Genomic DNA, 17,106 nt, shown 5'->3' with positions numbered 1-17,106 from the left:
CTCAGAGTGATGCTGAAAAACTAATTCATGCATTTGTTTCCTCTAGGCTGGACTATTGTAATTCATTATTATCAGGTTGTCCTAAAAGTTCCCTAAAAAGCCTTCAGTTGGTTCAGAATGCTGCAGCTAGAGTACTGACGGGGACTAGCAGGAGAGAGCATATCTCACCCGTGTTGGCCTCCCTTCATTGGCTTCCTGTTAATGCTAGAATAGAATTTAAAATTCTTCTTCTTACTTATAAGGTTTTGAATAATCAGGTCCCATCTTATCTTAGGGACCTCGTAGTACCATATTACCCCATTAGAGCGCTTCGCTCTCAGACTGCGGGCTTACTTGTAGTTCCTAGGGTTTGTAAGAGTAGAATGGGAGGCAGAGCCTTCAGCTTTCAGGCTCCTCTCCTGTGGAACCAGCTCCCAATTCAGATCAGGGAGACAGATACCCTCTCTACTTTTAAGATTAGGCTTAAAACTTTCCTTTTCGCTAAGGCTTATAGTTAGGGCTGGATCGGGTGACCCTGGACCATCCCTTGGTTATGTTGCTTTAGACGTAGACTGTGTTTCATAATTATTGTATGGCCTTGCCTTGCAATGTGGAGCGCCTTGGGGCAACTGTTTGTTGTGATTTGGCGCTATACAAGAAAAAAGTTGATTGATTGATTGACACTATACAATTAGATGAAACACAAACTAGTGACTGTCTTAAAAAGAGGACAAAATGAGCGTCCGACTCAAGGCTGCGCGGGTAGGTGGACAGGCCTTTTAAAAACCGGATGTATGGCCACCCTACGGCTATGACACTCATTTTTTAAAGTTGCAATTAATTGCACTTTGCTCTGTTTTGTTTCGATGTCACTGACTTGGTCTGTAGATAAAGTGTTTTTGAGAACAATAACTGGGTTAGACGTCTGTGCCTTTGGACACTTTGTTTGCACAGTTTAAACACCACCACCAGATCAGCAGTATTTAATTATTTATTTTTTTAAATAACAGCGATCAGCACAGCCACAGCGCACGGGTTAGTTTATGTGGTTAAAACAGCCCCATTAATGTTTCCTCCTGCTTAACCAGACATGCAAGTAAAAAACACATTAAATACTTTTCATACGAAAGTTAACTTGCTTTAATAACTGTCATTGTTTTATCTTTCTGTTGTATACTGCCATCTAGTGGAGGAATTGCGATTCGAGTTAATTCAGCTAACAACACATTGATACGATTGTCTTACCTAATGTATTTACTGAATGGGTCGACTTAATCATTATCAGAAAAATTGCCCCTTTTTAGAAATTTTTCAGGAGTTGCTGTTGACTCGGGAGATGACTAAGGGGCGTCCTCACCAAATGCGTGAACCACCTCAGATTACTTCTTTCAATGCGAAGAAGCAGCGGCTTTACTCAGAGTCCCTCCCTGATAGTCGAGCTTCTTCCTTCTTGTCCAGAAGTGTAAACCCAGGTACTCAGTGGAGGAATCTCATTTCCGCTGCTTGTATCTGTGACCTTATTCTTTCAGTCATTACCCAAAGCGCATGACCATAGGTGAGGGTCGGAGTGTAGATCGACTGGTGAGTGGAGATTCTCGCCTTCTGGCTCATTCATGTTTCATATATTCTTCAGAAGCGTGCACGTCTCCTGTGCCATGTGGACATTTTACCTTAAAAAAACTCTGCTGGGCTCTTTAGACTGTATTAAAGCACATTTAATGTCTTTGAACATCAGTTCTTTCTTGCAAGTGAACATTTAGGGAAACCTAATGTGGCTGTGTTAATGGAAGTAAGAGCGCCCGAGAGCAAAAACAGAAGTGTTTACGTCAGAGGTCACCCGTAAACAGCCAGGAACTGGACTTTCGTTGTTTGGCCTTTTCATTATGAGGTCAAATGTTTCGGCTTCAGTTGTCAGCCGTTCTTTTCATCCATCTGACCCGTCTTGTGTTGCGCTGAGAGCTGGTTCAGCTTCTTTAGCAGTCTGAAAGGATTATCTAACCACACATTAGTAATACAACGCCTTAAGCTGCCGTTCATCTCCGTAAAGCTTTATCATAACTCCGAGTGCGAGACGTCAGTGTGCTTTTCAATCAGATGCTCACAGGGAGAAAAAAGATACACTGGAGGGGGGTGGGTTGCATGCATAATGGAACATTTATTAATCCTGTAGGTGTGAACACATAACTAAACCAACACTCATTTGAATGCACACTTTGGAGAATCTCCTCAATCTCTTTCAGAATGTGGAGACAATTCCACTTCATATTTTACTACCTTTGCAAAGGAAATCATATTTTTGCTCACAAATTGCTTTTACGTGCTTTACAGCGGCATCAGTGCTCTCTCAATCTTACTCAGGAGAAGAAATTTTCACCCATTAGGCAGAAAAATAGGCTGGGGGAGATAGATGAATTTTGTGCTGCTGTTGCCGTGGTTTGGCAGGTTTTCTGGTGACATGTTTCATATCTGTGGGTGTCAAGAGTTTTGCCAGGTGGTACGGTACATCCATGTGGTGCCATGGAGAACCGGAAAATAAGTTTTCCTATTTAGCTGCAATGGTATGTTGGGAAGCTGAAGAGGGAAAACAACGGCCCAATGTAATGTGCTGGTCTTGCATGTTCCTGCATCCACAGTTCTACTGAACTGTCCTGGGTCCTGATTGGCATCCATCCAGGAAGACCAAATATCCACCACAAGGTCCTGAAAGCAGCCAGCTATCTGCTGCAGCCAAGTGATCTACTGTACATGCATCCCCTTGGACTTTACCTCAGCACTGAGCTACATGGCTCCTGGATTGTAGTTGGAGAAGTGCAGTAATTCTGGAGGTACCCTCAAGCCTTCTTCAGGCTGCCAGTAAAAATCCAATTTATGTGCGTATCCCACTTGAATCTGATTCCTTGTTGCAGCTCTGAACAGTCAAAAGTCATACAAAGTCCATTTTTTTTCAAATCCTTTTCAAGCCTCATTTGCAGGTGGCTTCAAATCACATTTTTTGAAAATCTGTTTTGGTCAGAATGCTCAGATGAGATGTCGGGTGAAAGCTGCTCCATAACAACTACTGCCACATCATCCTCTCAAACCACTCTAAAAAGATGCTCACGCGTCACTCCAAAAATACAACATTCAACATGAGTTGTGTTCACAGGGATGTTCTGTTCAGTGCTTTCTGGGTTAATCGTGCTTCAGTGGATATGGTACCACTTCTGTATGTGGAAGTGGAGCAACAGATTAAGGGTATGCTTCAGTTTTTTCCCCCACATATGCACCTCCACACTATGCCCACATACCCTGTTGTGCAGTATGCCAGTAGTACAGCCACCAATGTGGATAGCATGGAAAATGAGGACTGCTACATGGACACACAGATTGGATCTGTTCACTTAGCCAAATGTAATGTGGACAGTTGAGCAGTGAGATCATCCTTGAATCAGATATGCAGTAATATGTGATTTGAACTGGCAGTCCAAACAAAGCTGAAGTTTCTCGGGAGAGACCTTGTACCAATGACATCCAGTGGTCATGTTTAACCACTGCAGGGCCATTTCTAGATCCCAAACAATCCAGTTGTCATTTTCACACTCTTTCCATGTTCTTCAAATACCAGGAGCACTTGCACTGATCTGTGGCTCACAGGCATGTTGGTCTTCAAATGAGGTGTGATCAGGGGCTTTGAACTTCACCAGGAAAACCTGCAGTTTTTGTGTTTGTATGGCACATTATTCAAATGCAGTTGTGGTGGACGACTGCTGCACCTACTTACATCGTTTGATGTTTCCATGTAGAATTGTTTCCTGACCAGAAAACCTCCCACTTCAGAGTTTGCCTTGTAAGTAGCAGTGTGCCAGGTGCTGGTACTCTTGTACCTTAAAGGGAATGAAAGATGATACTCTGATTTTATGTTGTACCCAAAATGCTCCAGTGACTAATTATACGTAAATCACAAAATGGAGTTGAATGCACCCCAGATATGCTTGCACTGTGCTTTTTAGACTGTGCACCATAGATCATGAACAGTGGGCCCCAAGTCTCATAACTATACAGTAAACCTGGAAGCCCAGGAGTCTAAAGTCTTGGACTTTTAATTTCCCACACACAAAGATACTGCCATCAAACACTTCTGTTGATGCCCTAAAGACTCCATAAGATTTTTCTGGGTGTCTTTCATTCTCATAGGTTGAGCTCCTAGAGACATAAATGCAGGGTCGGGAGGGTTACTTTAAAAATGTATTCCGATACAGTTACTCATTACCTGTTGAAAAATAGTCAGTAACGTAATCCAAGTACCATAATATTAAAGTAATGTAATTTGATTACTTTCATTTACTTCTGGATTATTCCAACATCAAATATGCTAATACAGACAAAAGAAACTAAATATAAATAGTCTTGACTACATAGTACAGTTTATTAAGCAAAAATAAAACTGTTTCTTTTACATGGCATGCTCTGTTTTACTTCACATTATGAATTAAGAGCACCCACAATATTGTTTTAAACACACCCAGTGTTCACCTGCTAAATTTTCAACAAAAAATGCCAAACAAATGAAGGATAATGAAAACTCAGGCGGTGTGCGGATGAATTTGTAATTAAAAGTGGCTTGCAGAATAATATACAAAAAAAAAGTCTACTACTTGTTCAGTAAATATAAAATTATCTGACTTTAGTCTTTCACATAGCATTCGCACCATGTTTAACTTATCAGTCCACTTATTGAACTTTCAAAATAAGAACAACAGCATAATGAAAACCATTAAGTAAATACTGTCAGTAAGGAGGCGTGATCGCCATTTTAATTCTGGGCAAGTTAGTGATCTGCGTGCATAGAAGTTCAAGAAACAGGTGGAATACGCCGGAAAGCTGTGCATGTTGGCAAAGCCACAAACGGAGGAACAAGGGAGACAATATTTCCTTCCATAAGTAAGTGGTTTTGGTTCTTCTTGTCACTTTGTCCGTGATATTTGGATGATAAACAGCTGTATGTTTCCTGCCGTACCTGTGTCGCCCGATGACACGGACCATTAACTTTTCACTTATGTCTAGTTGATATTTTCCACTGCTAGACCAATGTCTAGTTAAAATACTTGTCGTTAGTGATTAAAATTATTCGACAAGACTGGGGATTTTTTTTTTTTTAAATTTGCACCTTAAAATAATGAGATTATAATGACCCGCGCTGTGCCGCTCACAGTCACACCCACACACAGAGATGAGTACCCACACCACTGACTTCATGAATGAAACTCGGTCAATAAAGGATAATTGTGTAAAAATATAATATATATAAATGTATTGTAATGGTTTTAGGAGCTGCGTTGAACACAGCAGCTGCTGCAGCAGGACGCCTCAGCTCAGCAGTTTGAACAGCGCAGATCAGTGTAACTTTCAACACTAATATTTGGGAATGTGTGTGTGTCTGAATAAGTTTAATACTTTCCTGACATAATTGAATGTCATTTAATTTTACTGGCTCAATATCCAGGTCAAAATGGCATTTTAATACATATTTTGCGAGCATTTTTCTGAGTGTGTTCAGTCGCGAATCTCCATTGAAAATGCATTAACATCCGGGTACTTCATCAATATTTTGCCCGGTTAGGAGACGTCATGTCGCTGTCCATGAAGGGACGTTTTCATTTCAAAGAAAAAAAATATATATACAGATAATATAAAATGCATTAAAATTGTAATCCTGCGAACTAATCCCCATTTTTACTAAATATACCTGTAATCTAAATATGTCTTTTTTCTGTAACTGTAGCGGAATACAGTTACCTTTTTTTTGTATCCTAATTACGTAACGCCGTTACATGTATTCCGTTACTCCCCAAGCCTGCATAAATGTCACTACCAAACTAAGATGTAGTCCAAACCCAACCTAGATTCAGTAAAAGCTATATTTTCTTTAACTCCATGTTGGACAGTTGCTTCTCGCAGAGTTAAATCAGAGTCTATAATTTTGGGGCAAATGAAAGAAGTCTAGGTCAGGGTAAGCGTGGGAGCATGCACTGGCAGTGTTGCCACAGTTACTTTGAAAAAGTAATCCAATTACTGATTACTGATTACTCCTTGAAAAAGTAACCTAGTTTACTTTACTGATTACTCAATTGTAAAAGTAACTAAGTTAGATTACTAGTTACTTTTTTAGTTACTTTTCCCAGCTGCCGACAACAACCCTCTGCCACCTCAACATGACAATGATACCTGTTTTGCCAAAACTTACTTTATAGTCACCCTTTCTTGACTTCAATGAAAATAAATACTTGTTTTATAAAAAGTAAAATAAAGACCTCTTTCTTGACCTCATATTTAACTGTTGACAGCACTGTAACAGTAAAACTTGCAATTTCGAACCTACATTGTTTATAAATGTAACTATTAAATTCATTCTAGCATTTTTCTAACATTTAAATTCTCTCTAAATATTTTACTTGTCGAAATTATTATTATTTTAAGTAGTATTAGTAGTTGTAGTAAAAAAAAGGCTTCAAAACTGGGCCTTTAATGTAGGGGTGTTGTGAGGGGGGCACATCCTTGCCCCACGCCCCCATTCCATCTGGATTCGCCCCTACTTTGGCGTTTGAGCACAAAGAATGGATAACATTTATTTATGCAGAAAACAGGACCAGATTTACAGGTAAGAAAGTTTTATTGTGTTTTCACATCATGTGGTCCTCAGAAAGAGAGTTTAGGTGCATTTGAGTGGAAAATAGTGTTAGTTGTTGACGCGTCGCGGAGGATCAGCTGTTTTTAACGAGACGATACGGAGCAGCTCAGCTCAGAATTCTAAATAAAGGAGGGAAAAAAGTATAAAAATGTCTTTGTAAAGCTCAGTGCAGGTGTGCTGATCACCGCGCTTTAAGAGGTGAGGACGAGTCGAGCAGCTGCAAAAAAACGCGGATGAAAAGCTCACAGCTCGCTTAAAGTGGGCAGTTCAGTCGAACCCCGACCTCCTGCCCACAGACCAAGTGTAATGCTGCTATCGACCCACAATGAAAAATAATAGTAACGCACAGTGACATGGAGAAGTAACTTTAATCTGATTACTGATTTGGAAAGATTAACGTGTTAGATTACTCGTTACTAAAAAAAGTGGTCAGATTAGAGTAACGCGTTACCGGCATCACTGTGCACTGGTGCCCGACACACTAAGGAACCAGCCTGGATATGGTGGATATGATACACAATCCTGAATGACTTGTTAGTTCATGTGAAACCATCACAATGCACCGACAGGGACAGCTGATGCCCACAACAAGCTGTAAGAGACAGAAGAAATACAACATACCCATCCACACAACACGAGAGGAATAATCTTGTTAATTGGAGCAGTGATCCAGCAGGAATGTTGAATAAAGAGATAATATACAGGAGCTGAAGTGTCCTAGAGCCAGTGTGGGTCTGACTCAAACCGTTGAAGGAATGTGAGATGGTAAACTCAGTACTTCAGCTTGAGTGGGAACAAGTGGGGTGGAATGGAGAAATGCTCACACCACTGAAAGAACATTTCCAGAAGCATCTTAATATAGGTGGTCGTGCCATAAATCATAAGGCTGTTATTCTTTAGCCTTTTGGGAACAATTTTTTGGAAATACAGTTTATACATCAACTGTAGCATCACATTGAATCCAGAGAGAGGTTTTCTTTGCAGTGTTTAATTCTGCTAAAAGCTACAACTTGCAAACAGTAAAACATGCAAGAGATCTTCATGTACAGAAAATACAACAACAAAAAAATCCAAAATAGAAAGCTAACTCAATCCTGACATAGGCAAGTGGAGTTATAAACAAACTGGAAAACCTCAAGTTGCTCCGCCTTAAGTCTGTTCGGAGAATCCTCGTATATCACTGGAAGGACTTTGTGTCAAATCAGTGGTTCCTAAGATCCAGGATTTCAATGACTTCCTGGACTTGGCCATCAGAAATGTATCTGTAGATGGTGAAAATGTTGAACTTGTAGAAATGTTCCTTGGTGGTGATTGCTTGAAATATTGTACATAATCAAAATATTCCAAAGTATTTGTTGCTTCATGTCCTGCAACAGACTACTGTTCTGTCCAGAGTGTAACCCACCTCATGCTCTGTGACTACTGAGATAGGCTCCAGCCTCCCAATTATCCTTAATTAGAGTAAGCAGGTGTAGAAAATGGATGGATGGATGGAAGAAAGATCTTATGGAGTCATGTTGTTGCTGGACAGAGGTGTTTGGTATTAGAGTTGCACACTAACCAGTAAACTAAGCCAATGACAGAATGTCTTTGGTACTGGGTCACTTTGGAGGATCCTTGGTTACCCAATGACTTTGTGTGAAACAAGCAGTTACTTAAGGAGACTTAGATGAGGAGCATCATTGTGGACTTGCATTGTGGACATGTGGTGGGCATGATCCAGCATGTAGATACCTCAGTGTTAAGATCCTCAACAAATGGAAAGGGCCAAGGGAACTCCCCAGTTTCACCTGGATTGCAGCAAATAGATGATTTCTACAAAATAAGGAGAGACCAGTTGCCTGCCAGGGTGGCTGCCATCAAGGATCCAAAGTGTTTCAATAATATAGTCCAGCACATGCTACCAGACTTGAGTTGAGTGGTTACTTGCATGTTAAAGGAATGTCGATTACTGCAAGATTTCAGTGTGGTCTTTTCCTATTTAACGTGAACCGGTGCCTCAGTGTGGAGACCTCCAGCGGTTGGAAAAGGACCAAGGTGATGTCGTTTTATCACCTGGCTGCAGCAGATAGATGACTACTTTTGGGAGGTGGGGAAAGACCACTGCGGTGTCTGGGTGGACACCAGCAGAGAATTTGGGCGGCTCTTTTGGGTCATGAATGCGACAATGCACAACACCAGCAATACCTGCCACTGTATCTGACAAATTGTTTGGATTGACAAATGTGGTCAAATGCTGTTGTTTCACTCCACCTGACAAATTTAGCAGCCACACTGGGCTCAGGTATTCATGTGCATGGGGTCGTCAGCAGGCTGGTCAGTTTTAAAATTAACTTCTGGATTTGCTGTGACCTTTATCCACTTTAGTTCTTCAGGACAAAACCAGCACTGAGACCGAGTAACAGTAACACTGGACTCAACCTGAAACTAATTTGTTGCTGCACATTTCTGGTAATACCGTCATGTGTGTTATTAGCTTGGTGTTCTGCTTCGTTGTGAGAAAAGTCAATGGCTCAGATACTCATTTGTTGTTCGTACAAAGGTCAGTGTGGTTTGCTTTACCAAGGTAATGTGAACACAGTTTTTCACAGTGTTTTCATCTCATGGAGGTAGTCTGAGGGTCTGGACAGAGGGGTGACAGCTCCTTAACTCTCCCTGTGAATTACTTTACGTGGTGCAACTTTTATATTTGCACAGTGGATATGCTGATCAGATGTATTTTTCTACCAAAATTTAACTGAAGCTCCATCCGCACAGACTTTATCAGGCAAAGTTAAGGCGGTGTCACACTGCTGGCATGCAGATTGCCATGCAAATGAGAATCCACACCAGGTACATGTGGGGACCAGATGCATGTTCACACTGTTTGTACCGGACTCACGTTAGGCCTAAAATTTACATTTGGCCATGGCCTTGAAAACAGGTCAGAATTCCTCAATTTTGAGACCACTAGGATGGCATCCTCACCAGATGCTAGCACCAGAACCGTCAATACAGTGTACACATGTATAGAACACTGAAAGTTTATTTGCATAATCAACTAATCAACAATTCATTCATTTAGTTCTAAAAGAAATGTAGTTTTCTTATCACTCATCTTACCAATTTGACTTTTTGATGAAGACCGTTTTGTGCACTGCTTCCTCAAGTCCTCTCCAAAGTCAGCTGAATTTTTACCCATACATGCTTCGTCTCTCGTCATCGTGGCAATCCCACAGTGGCGAGGAAGACTGTCTCTTGATCGATGCCAGGATGAGATTCTACATCAAAGGTTGACGTAGAGACACCTGTGCGCTGGCTTTGTTTAACGTGGGAATGCACACCGACAAACACACAGTCCCTGACGGATCCTCAGCCTGGTCTGAAGGCTGGCAAATCCCAGATGATCAAGGTCTGAAGACCTGCTGCAGCCTTCATCTGCCTTCACAGGCGTTCGATGACAAACCATCGCCTCCTCCACCTGATCTGCTGTTGAGGACATCTTGTTTCAGAAGAGCCCTGTTTGATGTCTCCTGTGCAGGGTTCTTGTTGGGCCTTCATGGCTACCATAGTGTCCACGGGGCACACAAGGTCCCCATCGTATTTCACCATAACAGGCAATCCCCTATTTGATCCATTACCCAGGTGTTACGACACGGATGAGGGGTTGGATTTGAATCCCACCAATACACTATACAAAAAGTCACAGTGCAGAATTTGATCATCAGCTGCAGCAAAGTGAGGTTTCCAAACTGGGAAAAATAAAGTTAAAGAATGCAACAAAGTAAGTGAACGAGAGATAAAGACATCAAAACCAAGTTTAAGAGATCAGATGGGGATCGTCATCCAAATGACATCAGCAGGAGCCTGGACCCCCTGCCTTCAAACAACCTCTCGACACCAACGCCTCCAGCGATTCAGACGGTTTGCTTTTGCAATGTGACTTCTACCACAGAACTCTTCTGACAGGAAAACTCCATGATTATCTGGATGTGGATCTGGAATTTCAAGCGATACTTTGTCATAAACTGCTGAAGTGCAAACAGCACGTCACAACTGTAACATCACATTTGGTGTCTGGCTTTGCGGTAGATTGATTTTAAGGTGTATGTTTTTTTGTTTTCCTCCAGCAATTGGAATGTTGCATTCTTTTTTTTCTGTTTTGCCGAGATTGTAGATGTAAAGTTTCTAATGTGTGAGAAAAAATAGCAGGGCACATATATGTGGAAAATATTATTACGATTGTATGTTTTATAGTAACAGCATTGAATTTTCCACAGACATTGTTTATATATAATAAAATTAATTATATATAATACCAGGCTCAATTTTGTTGCTATGCTTGTCCAAATGGTTTCTGGTCTGTACCAACCTGGTTCCCCTTGTTCAAACATCTTCAAACCAATTTTAACTGTCTTAAAGTCAAATTGTTCAAATTGTAGGACGCTTTGAAACCACATTATCTCTAATTTACTGACAGAGAAATGATTTATCAGGAACACTGGAACTCAGCAAGAGTTGGGAAAGTTTAGGCTATGTAATGATGTCATACAAAATGCTCCGGAGATGCGTAACTTTCATTGGCCAGCAACATTTTCCACAAGAATGTTTGAGACTATGACAGAAACTATGTCCTAACAGCAGAGTACCATTTTCAGCTATGGACTGTTTACTCACAGAATGCAGATTTCTGAACCAGAATGCGATATGTAAGGATTAAACAACTCAAAGCTGTGCATTATACGGTTTGAATGCACGACGCGGAGTCTAAAACACCACGACATGATATATATATATATATATATATATATAAATGCCTCTGATCACAGTAAATGGTAAATGGACTGCATTTATATAGCGCTTTTCCATCTGAATCAGACGCTCAAAGTGCTTTACATTCACCCCGATGTCAGGGTGCTGCCATACAAGGCGCTCACTACACACTGGGAGCAATAGGGGATTAAAGGCCTTACCCAAGGGCCCTTAGTGATTTTCTAGTCAGGTGGGGATTTGAACCCATGATCTTCTGGACTCAAGCCCAACACCTTAGCCACTAGACCATCACCTCCCACAGTGACTGGATTGGTTTATCCCTCATCATTTCTATTTGTGATCCCTTCAGTATACACTTAATAATATCTACATCACATGTCCTGCTTTGTGTTCAAGTTCACAGGAAATACATTAAATGTTATATAATTAAATCAAACATTATTACATAATGGGTTGTTAGGTCTACTACTGCGCCTCTCCTACTGTTAACAGAATAGAACATATGTTTTACTAAAATTGATTTTCTTCGACTTTTTTCCTTGCAGATACAAGTCCTCACCAATAAGCCATCTTAGCACCCCAACTCACAGCGTATCTACCGTTTATGTAGCTAAATGCGTTTAGAAGACTTTCAAAATAAATAGATTTCCAAAAAAAACCAAAAAAAAAAACAAAAAACAGAATACATGAATATACAACATCCACCCAGTTTAATCTCATTGTGAAGTAGAAGAAATCCTTTAACCCAATTTATTTTTTTGGTAAAATATTCTAGTTTCTCAAATAACTGATTGTTATATCTCAATATTATCAGCAATACTCCTCTGGTGATCATAGACACACAGACGAACCATCCTGGAAGATTCTCTCCCTCACAGGATTCAGGATTTCGTTAAACTACCTGGGAATGTGTTTGGACAACAGGGGAACTGTGGGTAATGCTTAGTCATGATGACCTGTCTGGGATTAAGTGCGATAAGGCCAGAGGCCGTCCGACCCGTCTCGTCAGAGTCAGTTCTCATCAGCTGAGTCATCACAAAGAGCAAACTGAAGACGGACAAAACTCCACCTCAGTGCAAATGTGCGATTCGCTGAAATCAGCACTCGGCTTCAGTGGCATTTACTCAGCCAGGATTCAACATGAGCCTGCTGAGAGCAACCAGGAGTGAAGGCGAGGATCAACACGCCCGAGGAAACAAAATTACATTTTTATATTTCATCACATTGTTGGCTGATATCAATCAAATTCATGTCATTTTTTTTCTTGTTTTTCTTTTTGGTCTTGATTTTTGTGGTGTACAGTAGCTCTGCAGGAGCCCTCCCCCAATTTCGTTGTAACCCCCTCCCCCAGTACAATGACAATAAATACTGTTCTATATGTGAAGCGAAAGGAAAATGCAACATTCAAACTAATTTTGTTGTTAATTAAAACTCTCTGTACATTGGCTAGAGGCTGCGGTCACACCACAGATTATCAATACTATTTTGATCAGTTTGATTAGAATGCCAATAGCAATATAAAATGATAGAATCTAATGTGTTGTTTTTAAGTGTAGAGATGATTACCTCAGAAAATTAAACAATTTTAAATAAATCACTAACTACGCAACAGCATGGCTTTACCTGCTGAAAACCTTAAAAACTAGATATTAATAATTGGGTCAAGGTGTCATGCCCGGCCCAGTTCCAGGCTTTAATCCATATTTTGCATCTTTATTTGGTTCATCTCTGTCTGCCCCAGCCTTGTTTTATTCATTGTTATTTTCATGATGAGGTTATTCTCTGTTCTAGTTTTGCTTTGTTACTTTGTTTTTTGGTACTTTCATACTTTAGCCATTGTCCAGTTCCGTTCATGTTTTCATTGTTTATCACTTGTGTATTTTGTTCTCATTCGTTATATTATCTATTGTGCTTCAGTGTCGGGTTTTGTTAATCGAGTCTCTGTTTCATTTATACTTTCTTTAGCCACTGTTTTCTTAGTCTGCTCTAGTTTTGTCCTAGTGTTTATTTTCTTTCTGTCCTCATGTTCATGCTCTGTTCATTCCGATTCATAGTAATATTGCATTCTGCCTTCGGGTTCTGTTTGTTCCTCATTTCCTGTTTCCCTCACAGCCCTGTGATTATGTTCTCACTCCACTGCACCTGTCCAGTGGCTTTGTCTCTCACCTTGTTTCTGTCTGCTTTGTGTTTTCATTCACTCCCGCTCTTGCACCAGCTCATGTGTCTTTGTATATTACATCACTCCACTTTGCGCACTCCCTTCCTCACAATCTTGCCCCATCCATACTCTTTGTCCAGAAGCCACGCCCCCTATCTAGATCTTTCTCACATACACCTTGTTAACACCTGTTATTTAATCTCCTCCCAGCCACCACACCTTTGCCAGATTGTTGTCTTAGTACACTTTCCAGTACCCTTACCAGTCCTGAGTTTTGTTCTGTCGTTTTCCGAATCCTGCTCTGTATACTTTGACCATGCCTCTTGCCTCATCCCCGATGTCGGTGTTTGCTTGTGCTCTGCTGCGCTGACTGACCACATGTGTACTGAAACCAAGCCTGGAATAAAGACCATGATTTCTTTTACACCAAAGCCTAGTCAGGGAGTTTGCATTGTAGGTCCAGCCACTCCGGGTGACGAGCAGCTGCTGTCCTAACACAAGGTTCCCTGAAATCCTTTTCGGGCAACAGATAAAAGAAAAATCATGCAAATCTTGACAAAAGGGCCAAACTTGGCATAACTGCTGTTTGGCATACTTTGTAAATTTTATACACTCAACAAAAATATAAACGCAACACTTTTGGTTTTGCTCCCATTTTGTATGAGATGAACTCAAAGATCTAAAACTTTTTCCACATACACAATATCACCATTTCCCTCAAATATTGTTCACAAACCAGTCTCAATCTGTGAGAGTGAGCACTTCTCCTTTGCTGAGATAATCCATCCCACCTCACAGGTGTGCCATATCAAGATGCTGATTAGACACCATGATTAGTGCACAGGTGTGCCTTAGACTATCCACAATAAAAGGCCACTCTGAGAGGTGCAGTTTTATCACACAGCACAATGCCACAGATGTCGCAAGATTTGAGGGAGCGTGCAGTTGGCATGCTGACAGCAGGAATGTCAACCAGAGCTGTTGCTCGTGTATTGAATGTTCATTTCTCTACCATAAGCCGTCTCCAAAGGCATTTCAGAGAATTTGGCAGTACATCCAACCAGCCTCACAACCGCAGACCACGTGTAACCACACCAGCCCAGGACCTCCACATCCAGCATGTTCACCTCCAAGATCGTCTGAGACCAGCCACTCGGACAGCTGCTGAAACAATCGGTTTGCATAACCAAAGAATTTCTGCACAAACTGTCAGAAACCGTCTCAGGGAAGCTCATCTGCATGCTCGTTGTCCTCATCGGGGTCTCGAACTGACTCCAGTTCGTTGTTGTAACCGACTTGAGTGGGCAAATGCTCACATTCACTGGCATTTGGCACGTTGGAGAGGTGTTCTCTTCATGGATGAATCCCGGTTCACACTGTTCAGGGCAGATGGCAGACAGCGTGTGTGGCGTCATGTGGGTGAGCGGTTTTCTGATGTCAATGTTGTGGATCGAGTGGCCCATGGTGGCGGTGGGGTTATGGTATGGGCAGGCGTCTGTTATGGACGAAGAACACAGGTGCATTTTATTGATGGCATTTTGAATGCACAGAGATACCGTGACGAGATCCTGAGGCCCATTGTTGTGCCATACATCCAAGAACATCACCTCATGTTGCAGCAGGATAATGCACAGCCCCATGTTGCAAGGATCTGTACACAATTCTTGGAAGCTGAAAATGTCCCAGTTCTTGCATGGCCGGCATACTCACCGGACATGTCACCCATTGAGCATGTTTGAGATGCTCTGGACCGGCGTATACGACAGCGTGTACCAGTTCCTACCAATATCCAGCAACTTCGCACAGCCATTGAAGATGAGTGGACCAACATTCCACAGGCCACAATTGACAACCTGATCAACTCTATGCGAAGGAGATGTGTTGCACTGCATGAGGCAAATGGTGGTCACACCAGATACTGACTGGTATCCCCCCCCAATAAAACAAAACTGCACCTTTCAGAGTGGCCTTTTATTGTGGACAGTCTAAGGCACACCTGTGCACTAATCATGGTGTCTAATCAGCATCTTGGTATGGCACACCTGTGAGGTGGGATGGATTATCTCAGCAAAGGAGAAGTGCTCACTATCACAGATTTAGACTGGTTTGTGAACAATATTTGAGGGAAATGGTGATATTGTGTATGTAGAAAAAGTTTTAGATCTTTGAGTTCATCTCATACAAAATGGGAGCAAAACCAAAAGTGTTGCGTTTATATTTTTGTTGAGTGTAGTTTAGCCACTCAAAATTCCAAGATGGCAGCCATAGTAAGCTGTCAAGTTACGAGGTCACCATTTAAAAATACAATTTTCCTGTATAACTCTTTAGAATGAGCAAATTGGTATTCTGTGGAATGAAGGTGGGTTCCTGTCATAGCTGTAAGAACAGAATTAGCTGTAAGACCTTGTGAAATTATACCAGAAAAAACACAAATTGAAGTAAAGCATGGCAAACAAACACAGGACAGAATATTTAAATGTCACATGCATGTTAGTACTTTATGTGTCCCCTAGTTTGTCCTGAAGTGCCAACATGACACAAAACCAGCTTCCAACATGTGGCTTTGGTGGCCATCTTGAAAAGTGGCTGCCATGATTGAATTTCATGTGGCTAATCAATCGGAATTGTTACATACACCCTTGGGAACACTCTTGCTGCTTTTATCATAATTTGCATGTTTCTAGTATTTATCCATGCCACTATTTTGACAAGGAGTAATTTTGCTGAGTGTTCACCAGAAATGGTTTACCATTTTTCTATGGGGGAAAAAAAAAGAAGTACAAATCAGGGCGAATCATGGCGGAACAGCTCGTATTTGTGAACCACAAAAATATCGAGCTGACGGGCAGGCGTGGATGATGCCGCTGTGATGGTTTTGTGCACACGGGAACACAGTGCGAGCATGTGTAACCACACTGCGCAGCTGCTGTGAAAATAAAAAAATACATGCCACCCACAGGATTCAAACCTGCACTTTTCAAAAGCTCTCAGCCAGAAATGTTACAACTGACCTACCATCACTGTCCTGTAAAAGGTGCAGAAAAATGCCTGATATCAAGAAGGACATGGATGTATAAAAAAAATACAACCACACACCATATAAAAACACTGCATTTTATTGAATCCCTCTTATCAAGTGGGCAATACAAGTATGATCTGCTGTTGCTCTGTAGATGACCCATGCTCACAGACATACAGTCATGAAATGATATGAATGAGAAGCAGGGCGCTCTGATCATGTCCACATCTGCTGGCAGTGTATCCAGCTGGCCCTGCGCGTGTCCTGCCTGACACGTGTGTCTTGTGGAACAGAGCTCACGTGGGTGATGTGACATTCTGATTGCCCCCTGCGTGTTATATTCTGACGGTCTGTTTCACCTGGGGTAGCCTGTCAATGGGCTGCAGCGTGCGCTCACTTGCTGCAGCCCATTGCAACAGTGATACATTTTTTTATGTATGTCCACGTGAGGACAGCAAGCAGACACACGTTCGTCACAGTGAATAGTTGTTAGTTCATGTCCGTCCAAACACGGTACATGTTCTCCAGCTG

Source organism: Thalassophryne amazonica, chromosome 9 (genome assembly GCF_902500255.1).
Source record: "Thalassophryne amazonica chromosome 9, fThaAma1.1, whole genome shotgun sequence".
Classification (NCBI taxonomy): domain Eukaryota; kingdom Metazoa; phylum Chordata; class Actinopteri; order Batrachoidiformes; family Batrachoididae; genus Thalassophryne; species Thalassophryne amazonica.
This window is presented reverse-complemented; position numbering follows the sequence as displayed.